This window comes from Pyxicephalus adspersus, chromosome 10 (genome assembly GCF_032062135.1).
Source record: "Pyxicephalus adspersus chromosome 10, UCB_Pads_2.0, whole genome shotgun sequence".
In the NCBI taxonomy this organism is placed as follows: domain Eukaryota; kingdom Metazoa; phylum Chordata; class Amphibia; order Anura; family Pyxicephalidae; genus Pyxicephalus; species Pyxicephalus adspersus.
The window spans coordinates 49,228,278-49,240,208 of record NC_092867.1 but is presented as its reverse complement, the minus strand read 5'-3'; the positions used below and the strand labels follow the sequence as shown (position 1 = coordinate 49,240,208).

At 42.1% G+C, this 11,931-nt stretch overlaps 1 protein-coding gene across 1 annotated transcript in view; it reads left to right on the top strand.

Annotated features, from left to right (window-relative positions):
• Positions 1-7,113: 7,113 nt before the first annotated feature.
• Positions 7,114-11,931, top strand: part of LOC140339553 (membrane-spanning 4-domains subfamily A member 15-like) — a gene marked incomplete in the record, with an annotated part of 31,017 nt that continues 26,199 nt past the window's right edge. The window contains 1 exon segment of the mRNA XM_072424308.1: positions 7,114-7,182.

Genomic DNA, 11,931 nt, shown 5'->3' with positions numbered 1-11,931 from the left:
ACTGTTTCCCCAGCATTTAAATGCCCATGTTTGAAATTCCTGTGCGTTTGTTGGAGGCACAGTTGAGGGAACCCTGCTGCCAGGGCCCTCAACAAAGGAAGACCTCCAGCCAGACTGTATAAAAAGTTAGGCAAAGCCCTGTGCCCTCTTAAGGTACTGCCAAATCCTATACAGTCTCCCAAAACACCCAAGGGCACAGTACACTTCCTCCTCAGGGCACTGACAATGGAACTAAAACTCAGACCGCAAAAACATGGAGGGATTGGGGCACGTAAGGAGAGCCCCAAGAAAAGCACCACCAGTCAATGAGATTTTGGAGAAGGCTTTAGCCCATGGTCTGTCTCACAACTGATATTCCAAACTATCTTCACAGTAAACACACAGTTCAATTTTTTCCAGTTTCCAACATTTTTCCAGTAAAACTCAATCCACTTATTTACATTATATTACAATCCTAATACCATTGACATTCTCATAAAGCTCCAGGGGGAAATAAAAATCTCAATGCAAGAGAAACCTTGTCCCTAAAGTCCCAGTGCCAAATGTAACGCCCCTGTGGAATCCTGTCCTTAGGGTTGAAAATTCAGGCCCCAAGCCTTTCCCTATAAGCCTCCAGGACTGCATGCCCTCATTATTACTATGTGAGCATTCCCTAGCTCAAGGGAAAGCATCTTCCCCCTACATGCACTCGTTCTTTCAAATCACAGTTCTCTAGCTGTTTGAACATTTAGAAATTACCTTCCTGGGGAGGGTAGCCTAAATGAGGCACTGCTTCTGCCCGGGCCTGAACTTGCTACATTATCACTCGATCTACTGCTTAAAAATGGGAAGTTGTACCACCTGTGATCCCCCAGAAACATCTGCAGCATCACAGAAGCAGGGGGTCTAGGTTAGGGGTGTCAAAATCAAAGTCACAGTGGGCACAAATAAAAAACTTACACAAAGTCACGAGGCAACCTTGAAATTTATTGAAAATATTGAGGAAGTTTTTCCTTGATATAAAACTTTGAAGCGATCATGACCGGCATCACTTGAATAACAGCAGGCTACGCACAGCCTGGACACAGCTATATGATACAAGGCCATGGGTCGCCAAGAAGCCCCAGTAACTTCAAAAGCCTCCTGGCACCTCCCACGTGTATCTGGGGGGGAGTGCTGGAAATGCCAGACACGGCCAATGCGGGGCTAAATATTATGAGTGGCCCGCCGATGGAACTCCCACTTCATTAAAATAGCACTGCTACTACAATTCCCGGCATTACTTGCGTTTATAAAACAGTCGAATACGGGGCCCGCTGGTCTATAGATGCGAGGGATGCTAGTAATCGTAGTAGCGGCGCTATTTCAATGCAGCAGCGGGCCAGTTGAAGTTTCATATTTAGGATTCCTTTGGGGGCCAAAAAAAAGGACGTTGGGGTCCAGAGTTTGACACCCTTGGTCTAGGTGTTCTCCCACTAAGCCACGATTACCTCTGCTGCTCGACAGCATGGAGGGGCCAAGATGACGCTGCTCCTGATACCATAGGAGGACTCCAGGAGGCTAAGAGATCTGCTGCCTCCCGTCTCCCTGATATGATCAGCCTGGACTCCTGCCCTGATTCACTCACACTGCCTAACTGCAGGAGGCACAGCTGACCCATCCCAGGGATCCTTCACCCTCCAGTTTCTTTCAGGTGGTCAGGGGTGGCAATTGAGGACATTGAGAAAGACACAGCGGATTACCATGCACAGCTAACTAAACATACTGCTGCTTTAAATGCGCAGTGTCCAATCTCCCATCAAGATGATCTTGACAATAGGAGCCACCGCAACAATATCTGCATCCGTGGCTTACCTGAGGCCATAGCAACCCAATATCTTCTTCCAGCTGTGTAAGGCTCTCTTTAACACAATACACCATTGCCCCAAGGAATGGTGTCAAAACAGGCCATATTACACAATCCTTGGAACCAACAAGCTCTGATCAGGCAAGGCCCCGAGACGTTATCTGCAGGCTCCATTTCTTTCAAAGAAGGAGAATATAATTGAAGACTGTAATAAAATCACCTTCATTGGGTCACCTCTAATGCTGTTGCACCACAACTGGATGTCCTACGGTCACACAATATCTGTTATCGCTGGGTCTTTAACTGGTGGTCTTTAGAGATGGCATCTCTGCAAGCCACTCTTCCTGAATGGCCGGTCCCCCCCTGATCTCATCCACCGATTCCCAGTGGCAGATCCAACACATAAAATGCTCCCGGAAATCTATTTCATTGCAAGCTTCCAACTAACCTTCCCAGGAGTTTTTTCCACACCTTGATCTACAATTCACAATTCATAACAGTACCAACTGGGTCCAGGCTCTTTAAGCTCTTTTACATCCTGAGCATAGTTTCTAGGATGGGCTTCCTCCTGCTGTGAACCCTTTCGACACTTGATTGGATTGGGTGTCTAACTTCTGGCGGGGGGTGGTCTTACATGTAACCCCTCCTAGGGACCTCAGCGCATTTAGTTGTGTTGGAAATTTTGTTAGAGATGTCACATCTATCTTGTTTCTGCTGTGTCTGCCTCTGCCCCTGTCCTCTCACCCCACCCCTTCTCCCCACCCCACCCCTGTACTATAGCTCCTCTAACTGTCATATCTTTGAATGTTAAAGGTCTGAACATACCTGAACAACATTCTCCCTCAGACAGAGGGAGACTTTCATCACCGAGGAGCCCAGGTTGCTTTCCTCCAGATCACTTCCAGAAGGATACCGCCCAATCTCTCTGTAGCAGATAGTTACCAACTGGCTACCACAACTATTCCACACAACAGTCCAAGGGCATGAGTATTCTCTTGGCTAAATCAGGGACATTATCTTTTCAGGAGTTCTATTGTGAGGGTGAGGGAGGATTCCTGTTTGTGAAGTGTTCCCTTAATGGTAGTAAGGTCACGTTAGCGTTTGTATATATGCTCCATAACAATCAGGTGGCCTTTCTAGAACAGGCTCTGGCCCATTTAGATGAGTTCAGGAAGGGACTCTTGGGGGCACAATTTCAAATTTTCACCAGATCCAGTTTTTGACTTCTCCTGTAACCTGGCTGTCACTCTGGCACCATCCAGTAGGTCTTTGAGTTTTTTCAAGCACCTGCTCCTGAATGTCTGGAAGGTTTTTGCCCTGCATATCCATTCCCTGCGCCCATGACCCGTACAACATTTAATGTGCCAGCTATAGACCACTCTTCTTACTTAATCAGGACCCTAAATTGTTCACAAAGGTCCTGGCATTCAAGTTGCAACAATCACTGCATAACCTTGTCTATTTGGACCAAGAGGGTTTCCTGGTAAGCCAGAGATAACACAATCAAGGTTCCTAATTGGATCCATGTGGCCAAATTAGAAATGTTACCAGTTCTCCTACTGTCTAATGATACCCTAAAGGTTTTTGATAGTGTCAATGGATGTTTATGACACTTACCATGTGATACATAGGACTTGGTGACAACATGGTATCTTCGATCATGTTGGTGGACTACAACCCAATGGCGCACCGGTAATAGTTATAGTTCAGACTTCTTTCCTATTCTGAATGGCACCAGACAGGTTTGCCCTTTATCCCCTTGATTTTCATTCTCACTTTGGAACCCCCAATATACTGGATCAGACTTAAACAAAACATTACAGGCCTACAAATAAGGAACTCTCACCACAAGGTTGTGGCATTTGTGCATGATCTAATGTTTGTTGTTTCCTACCTGATCACTTCCCTCCCTAATCTACTTATGGAGACGAAGGAATATGGGTTGCCATTTTTTTCAAAATAAACTTTTCCAAATAAAAGGCCATGACCATCACTCTCCCGCAGAGCCTACTGAGTCGTATCTCCTCGGCATATTCTTTCAAATGCATAGACACTGCGCTTAAGTACTTGGGTATATAAATCCCGGAATACCTGTCTCAGATCTTTCAACTAAATTTCCTACCACTTTTCACTTGCTTTAGGTTTGTGGGCCAAGGACATGTTCATCTGGTGGATTATATATATGCCCTTTTCTTTCCATATCTGAAATCTAGTAGGGTTTTTCAAACCCAGCAAAAACCTAGTTACCTAGTATTGTTGCTACAGGCAAGTGTAGGGACATCAATCCACATTGTTTCCTGTTTTGATCCCAAGTCCTATAACCCCAGAAAGTCAGAGGAGGATTAGCTCCTCTGACTTTCTGACAGTGGGTGTGGACCCACTGTGCCAGTCAGTGGCACAGTGGGTCCACACCCACGTGCATTACAACTGTATTGCAAAAAACTGCTCTATACTCCTAAATAGATGTCCCTCACTCTGTCTTCAGACATATTTACCACTATAAAATTTTCCTGCTCCTTCTTAATACATTTCTCACTTAGTATTGTCCATGCTTCTTCCAGAAAGTGCAGTGAACAGAACGTGCATGAGATCAATATTTGATATAGCTACACTTTAACTCATTTTCAATTCACTTGCATGCAGTACATTTCATTATGTTAAGTCCAGGGGTCTGCAACCTGCGGCTCCGGAGCCGCATGCGGCTCTTCAGCCTCCTTGTTGTGGCTCCCTTCGGCTGCCGCGGGGAGATCTCTGATGGGGGATCCCCTTCCTCCCAAGACGCTGCGGAGGAGGGGGATTCCCTATCCGGTGTTCTAATGAAAAAAATCTACCAGTGAAAAAAATCTACCACGGGGCGTGTACAAATGGGTGTGTACAATGACATCCCCCTCCTTTGAACCCCAATTCCTCTGGAAGGGGGAGATGTACAAAACCAAAAATGTAGGTGCAAGTGGGGGACACCTGTGACTAACACCCCCTAAAATTTAATTGTTAGGCTATCATCAGAACATAAAGAACTCTGCCCATCAAAAAAATCTACCGTTACACATTGCTGGAGGCACCTGAACCCCAATTTCTCTGGAACAGAAAGGGGGTACAGGTGAACAAAATTAGAGGTGCAAGTGGGGGACACCTGTGGCTAACACCTCCTAAAAAAAAACTCCACCCATCAAATAACCCCTACCCTGTTACACATTGTTGGAAGCTTCTAGCACCTAAACCCCAATTTATCTGGAAACGGGGGTACAGGTGAAAAAAATATGAGGTGCAAGTACGGGACACCTGTGGCTAACACCTCCTAAAAATTCATAAAAACTCTGCCTATCAAAAAAATCTACCCTGTTACACATTGCTGGATGCGTCTAGCATCTGAACCCCAATTTCTCTGGAACGGGGGGGAGGCGGTACAGGTGACCAAAATAGAGGTGGGGGACACTTATGGCTAACACCACCTACAATTGAATCGCTAAGGCATCGTCAGAAAATAAAGAACTCTGCCCATCAAAATAATCTACCCTGTTACACATTACTGGAGGCTTCTAGCACCTGAACCCCAATTACTCAAGATTGGGGGGTACAGGTGAACAAAATTAAAGCTGCAAATGAGGGACACCTGTGGCTAACACCCCTTAAAATTTCATCGCTAAGGCATCGTCAGAACATAAAGAACTCTGGCCATCAAAAAAATCTACCCTGTTACGTTAGAAGCCTCCAGCTAATGTAACAGGATGATACGTTAGAAGCTGGAGGCTTCTAGGGGCATAGTTCAGTTTTTAATTTATTTCAAAGTGGGCCTACACATGCACACTTGTTGTAACAGGTAAAATTAAAAAAATATTAAAACTTTTAAAAGTTTATAAACTGTGTTATGTTTTGCGGCTCCAGACTATTTTTCTTTAGTGGAAGAGGAGGCAAAATGGCTCTTTTGATAGTAAAGGTTGCTGACCCCTGCCCTAGTCCTATTTTTTTTTTTCATTTTCCAGATATCATTGATTAATAAAAACTATTTATACTGCAGATAATTATACTGGCTCCAATTGGTTTCTGTGAATTCTAAGTTGACTGTACAGGACTTATTCATTTTTTCCTTCATTTGCAAATCCTTAATTTGCTCCACTTTTTTGTTTTTTACCTCTCCTTGAAGACATTTTATCATTTTCGGTTATGTCTACATGATAGCAAGTCAAAGGAAAATCTCTTGGAAAGGATACATATGGCATAAAAAGCTGATATGGGTTTTTAACTATCACTAACTTTATCCAAAATGAAATAAAAACATTTGGACTTAGGGTATACTTTAGCCTCGCCTTTTAAAAAAAAAAAAAACATGTTTGGCACATCTAGAAAGACATCTGGTACGTCAGGGGAGATCTCGAAGATTTGTCATTATCACATTATGCTTTGTTGTTATCATTACATTGAATCAATGCTTGCAATGATGTATTATTTTCTACGTCTACATCAACATTGCCCATTTGTCTGGTTTTTTGCTCTCTATACAATTGTCTCCGTTTAGTTCAGCCTAGCATTTAGGTCACTTCCTGGACTAAAATGCTGACTCATGAAATTCATGGCCAGGTGTTTGATCACTTTGCATAAGGCTACAGCATTGAAGTGTGATCACTTGGGGAGATGGGGTCATTGGTGATCTGGAGCCGATCCTGATTTGGTTCCTGATTAGGAATAGGCTGGTCTTTCACCTGCTTTCAAAAGCAGTCTAAAATACAGTAATTCCCCATCCTCTAACTTACTGTGCTACATCCACATTGTTTGTTGCTGTAATCAACTTAGCAGGATCTATCCTACCTCCAGATTTCTACCACCTAATTTACTATTTATACACAGTTTACTGCATAAAAGTGTTAACATTCTTAGGTATAACTGAAGTTGGAAAGGCAGCCCAGCAATGGGGCACAAGGTAATATAGACAAGAAATGTGTGCATAAGTACTAGCAACGCAGAACAGTAGAGATGTGTTTTACAATGGTAGGGATCTAATTTAATCGAGAACAGCAGATGTATAGTAGGATGTAGATTATACATTTACTTTACTATGGATAAGAGAGCTAAAAACAGGTCTGTCGTTCATGGATGGATATCCCATGACAGGAAATCTTTCTTATGTGGAAGTAGGATAGTACGCCCTTACTGCACCTGTATGCAGCTCTACAGATGTTTATATCTTTATTTTCATTCTCAATAAATGAATCAGTGCCAATTTTCTTATGACATCAAAGGTCAATATTACTTGATAAGGGGAAAGTACCAGCTCTCATTTCAATAAGAAGGGCCATTAACAGCAACAAAATCTTTGTGTTTGCACAGGAATTAGCATAAACCGCAACAAGCAGTATATGGTGAGTTTATTCTATACATTTATAATGATATTTTAGACAGAAAGCAGTGCTAAGATCTCTAGTTTGAAAGGACTAATTTGAATGGGTTTGAGGTTTGCTCTTGCCATGTTGGTATGACATAACAAAGTTGGGTTAGATCAATCCAACATTACTAAGGGACACTGATGCACATGTAAATAAAATAGACTGCTGGGTGGGTAGTTGCAGGGAAAGATAGATGGGTGTTAAACAAGTGGATCTGAGATAAAACCTTTAGAAGAGTCCTACTTCAAAATAGACTATGGAAGCAAGAATAATTCTGAATGTACCTAAACACTCAATGTGAAAATGGAGATCGTCCTCCTTTATTAGATGTCCTTCTTATAGGAGATAAGTAACACAGAAAACAAAATGTTAAATTCATATTTTTTTTTAAATCTAAATAAACCTTTATCATTCATCAGATTACTAAATACAAGCTACATATGTATGCTGTTCAATGGATGAACATGAGTCCATCAAGTGGTTGAATTTGATGGAAATATGTCTTTTTCCAACCTATGTAACTATGTATTTTACTGTCCACATCAGATTTATTTCAATTCAACGGCTGTTTGCTGTTCTAAGTGTGTTCAAAAATAGATACCTAATTTGAGCACTGATGAATGGAGTTGGTTTTGATCATCTAAAGAATAATTTAATTTTTTGTCTATTTTCTAAATGTGTATATATTGTTTCTGGGCTCTCAAGTTCTTCCAATAGTGACACCTTGTTTTGATCAATTTGGCCTTGCCAGGGCTACTGGGTTACTGGATTTGACTGTCTGCAGTATTGTACCATCGTCATTGTTCCATGCAACTGTACTACTTTGGAATTTCACCCTTTTTATTTGAGCTGGTGAATGCTATCATTAAGTCATGTGATGTTTAGTTCCAAAATGTTATAGCTATCAGCAGAACAAAGAGGTGAAAAAAAAAAACTCCCAATGAGGACATTATTAGGTTGTGGAGATGTTCTTCTATTTCTATTTTCTGCTTTCATAAACAACATAAACAAAGAAGATTTCCCATCTTTGGGTTACATTCTTGAGGCTGCTGTGAGCTGCAGCAGCAAAGAAGATCAGGCAGTTACCTGTCTGCCTCTGCTCTGCATATTGCAGTATCCCCAGTTTCTCTTTAATTGTGAATGTCTTCTCAGTTTCCCCTGCTCTGAGACTGTGCAACTTTTTAGATTTTAGAATTTTAGAGCATGTGCTGCAACCAATTACTGCATTGGTTCCTTGCTATGAACTTTCTCTGCCATAGACTGGCAGAGAAAATCTTCACAGCTCCCAGGCACCAGTTGCTAATTGAAGCATTTAGGTAATATAAACTGCTAGTTGGGTAGTGGTATTCTTTTTTGTTCGTTTACCTGTTGCCCGAGATGCCTCTGCTTATGACCATTCTCTGCTTATTTTAACCCCTGGATACCCCTGTGTATGACCCTTGGCTCTGTTTCTGGACTTGCCTTTGCTGGATTCCCCTGTACTGCATATCTGCGGAACACCTAGCAACTGACCTCAGATTGTCTGGCTTCCATTGTGTTCGCTGTCCTGCTTTGTGGGCTCCTGGTCCTCTGTTAGTCCTCCCTAGATGCCATCCATTGCACAATGAAGTCCTGGGGCAATCATACACTGGCACGGCGCAATTAGGTATCCAGGTGAAGAGTGTGGAGTAGACTGGGGAATTGGCTCCAGGTGAGTGCTGGTGCTTGACCAGGGACTTACATTGTTGTAAGTCCATCAAGTTCAGCCACAAGGGAAATAAACATATCCCAGATATAAAACCCTATGGACATAGTTGGTCCAGAGGAAGGCAAAAAATCCCTGATACAATTTGCATCAACCGGGGAAAAAAAATTCTCTCCTGATTCCATAAGGCAATCAGATGTTCCCTGGATCAACAGTCACTGTTAATTTTATTTTAAAGCCTTAATCCCCATTTATATTCTGTGCTTCTAGAAAAGCTTCCAGCTTTTTCTTAAAGCAATCTATAGTAGTTGCTGAAAATACTGCCTGAGGGAGCCGGTTCCACATTTTCACAGACCTTACAGTGAAGAATCCCTTTCTTATCCGGAGCTTACACGTCTTTTCATCCCAACGCAAACATCTCTTCTCAAGAGAGAATAGATTCAGTTCAGCTAATATCTCCTCATATCTGAGCTCTTCCATTCCTTTTAATAATTTAGTTGCCCTTCTCTGCACTCTCCAATTCAACAATGTCCTTTCAGTGCTCAAAACTGGACTGCATATTCCAGATATGATCTGACCAATGCTTTGTACAGGGGCAGGGTTTTGACTCCATCTCTGCAGTCTATTCCTCTTTTAACACAAGAAAGTACTTTACTAGCTTTAGATATTGCAGCTCGGCATTGCATGCTGTTAATAAGTCTATGATATACCATAACCCCCAGATCCTTTTCCATTTCTGACTGCCCCAAATGTATTCCCCCTAGACAGTAATAAGCATTTATATTGTTAGCACCCAAGTGCATAATTTTACATTTATCTATATTAAATGTCATTTGCCAATTGGTTGCCCAATCAAACAGTATATCCAGGTCTGCTTGTAGAATATAGACATACCTTATGGACTTAATTCCATTACATAGTTTGGTGTCATCTGCAAACACAGAAGTGTGCTTTTAATCCGAAACTCTATATCATTTATAAAGATGTAAACATTTATAACCAGTAAAGGTACCAACAGTGAACCCTGGGGTACACCACTAATAACCTTAGACCATTCAGAATATGAATCATTAATTACAACTCTCTGGATGCGATCTTTAAGCCAATTGTCTATCCATTTACAGACTGACTTTTCTAAACCTATTGACCCTAACTTGCATAATAATCGTCTGTGGGGTACAGTGTCAAATGCTTTAGCAAAGTCCAAGTACATTATATCAACTGTTATTCCACTGTCTACCTGTTTACTAACTTCCTCATAAAAAAAGAGTAAATTTGTTTGACAACTTCTGTCTTTCTTGAAGCCATGCTGACTATTACTTATAATATTATTTTCTAGCAGAAACTTCTCTATATGGTTCTTTATCAAACTCTCTAGAACCTTTCCAACTATGAGCATTAAACTAATGGGTCTGCAGTTACCTGGTAATGACTTTGCTCCCTTTTTGAAGATAGGAACCACATTGGCCTTACGCCAATCCATCGGTACCTTGCCAGTGACTAAAGAGTCTCTAAAAATTAGAAATAGTGGCTTTGAAATGACCAGGCTCAGCTCTTTGAGGACATATGGATGTAATCTATCAGGTCCTGGTGCTTTGTCAACCTTACTTTTTCCCATCTGTTTTTCAATCATATCAATTCTGAGCCATTGTGACTCATTTAAGGCAGTTACATTGCTATTATGAGTTTGGACTTGAGCCATTTTCCTTTGTGTACACAGAGATAAAAAAAGTGTCTCACCACCCCGCTGCACGCATCTGCAGTTAGATGCGATGCACCATGCAGGATTTCTGCTTGGTGCTTCGCATCTAACTGCAGATGCGATCACCAATAGAAAATCCAGGGGGTGATGCCAGCGGAGATTTCCAGCTGGCAGCACCCCTGAATCTACTGCGGCTGCTGTCCTGCTCGCATCTCCCGGAGGCTGATCTCCGGGTGATGCGAGCAGGAGAGTGAGCAGCGGGGACATCCCCTACTCCCGGAGGCTGATCTCCGGGTGATGCGAGCAGGAGAGTGAGCAGGGGGGACATCCCCATCGCATCACTCAGAGATCAGCCGGAGAGTGAGCAGGCGGGGACATCCCCACCGCATCACCCGGCAAGATGTGTGACATCTTCCGGGTGATGCGGTGGAGTGATGGATTCTGGGGGCGGGGAATTTAAAAGCAGACTACTATGTAATGTGCTTTTAAATTTTTTTTTACAGTAAAAAACACATCAAAACACATCAAAACATAAAATAAAAGTAAAAGTACATTGTAGTGCACCAAGCATCATTGCCCAGTGCCCTGATTTACATTTTGCCCACTATTAGCCATGACCTTGATCTGACCTTTTGATGACTTTTTGATCACTTCCTGAATGTATCATTTCATCACTTTGTCTTTGACCTTGATTGTTCCTGACTTGTTGATGGAGACCACATGGCATCCAAAAGGCATCTTGCCGGCGCAAGCGCTGTTTTGGAGGAATTCCAACGTATCGATAACGATTTGGAGTCCTTTGTGGAATCGAGCGATAGTGATTCACCAGGAAATTTGTCATCGGACAGCAAAAGTGAACTGAGCGACGATTCTGGACCTGAGGTCAGTGCTGTGCGCACATGGTGTCCTATTGACCTTGATGCGGACCAGGCAGCACCGCCAAGATTTCCATTCACCGGCGCACCTGAGATGAAAACTGAGGCTGAATGCGACGACCCCCTGGCATACCTGAAGTTGTTTTTGACAGATGAAGTTATCGAAAAAAAAAAATTGTTGCGGAGACAAACAGGTAAGCCGCTCTTGTGTTTGCTAACTTTTTGAAATTTTTAGCAAATTTTTTTTTTTGCCAACATGTATGCTGCTTAGTGCTAACTTTTTACATTTTGTTATGCCAACATGTATGCTGCTCTGTGTTTGCTAACTGTTTGAATTTTTTTGCAAATTTTTTTTTTTTATGCAAACATATATGCTGCTTTGTGTTTGCTAACTTTTTAACATTTTTTGCTAATTTTTTATGCAAATGTATGCTGCTCTTTGCTAACTTTTTTTAAATTTTTTG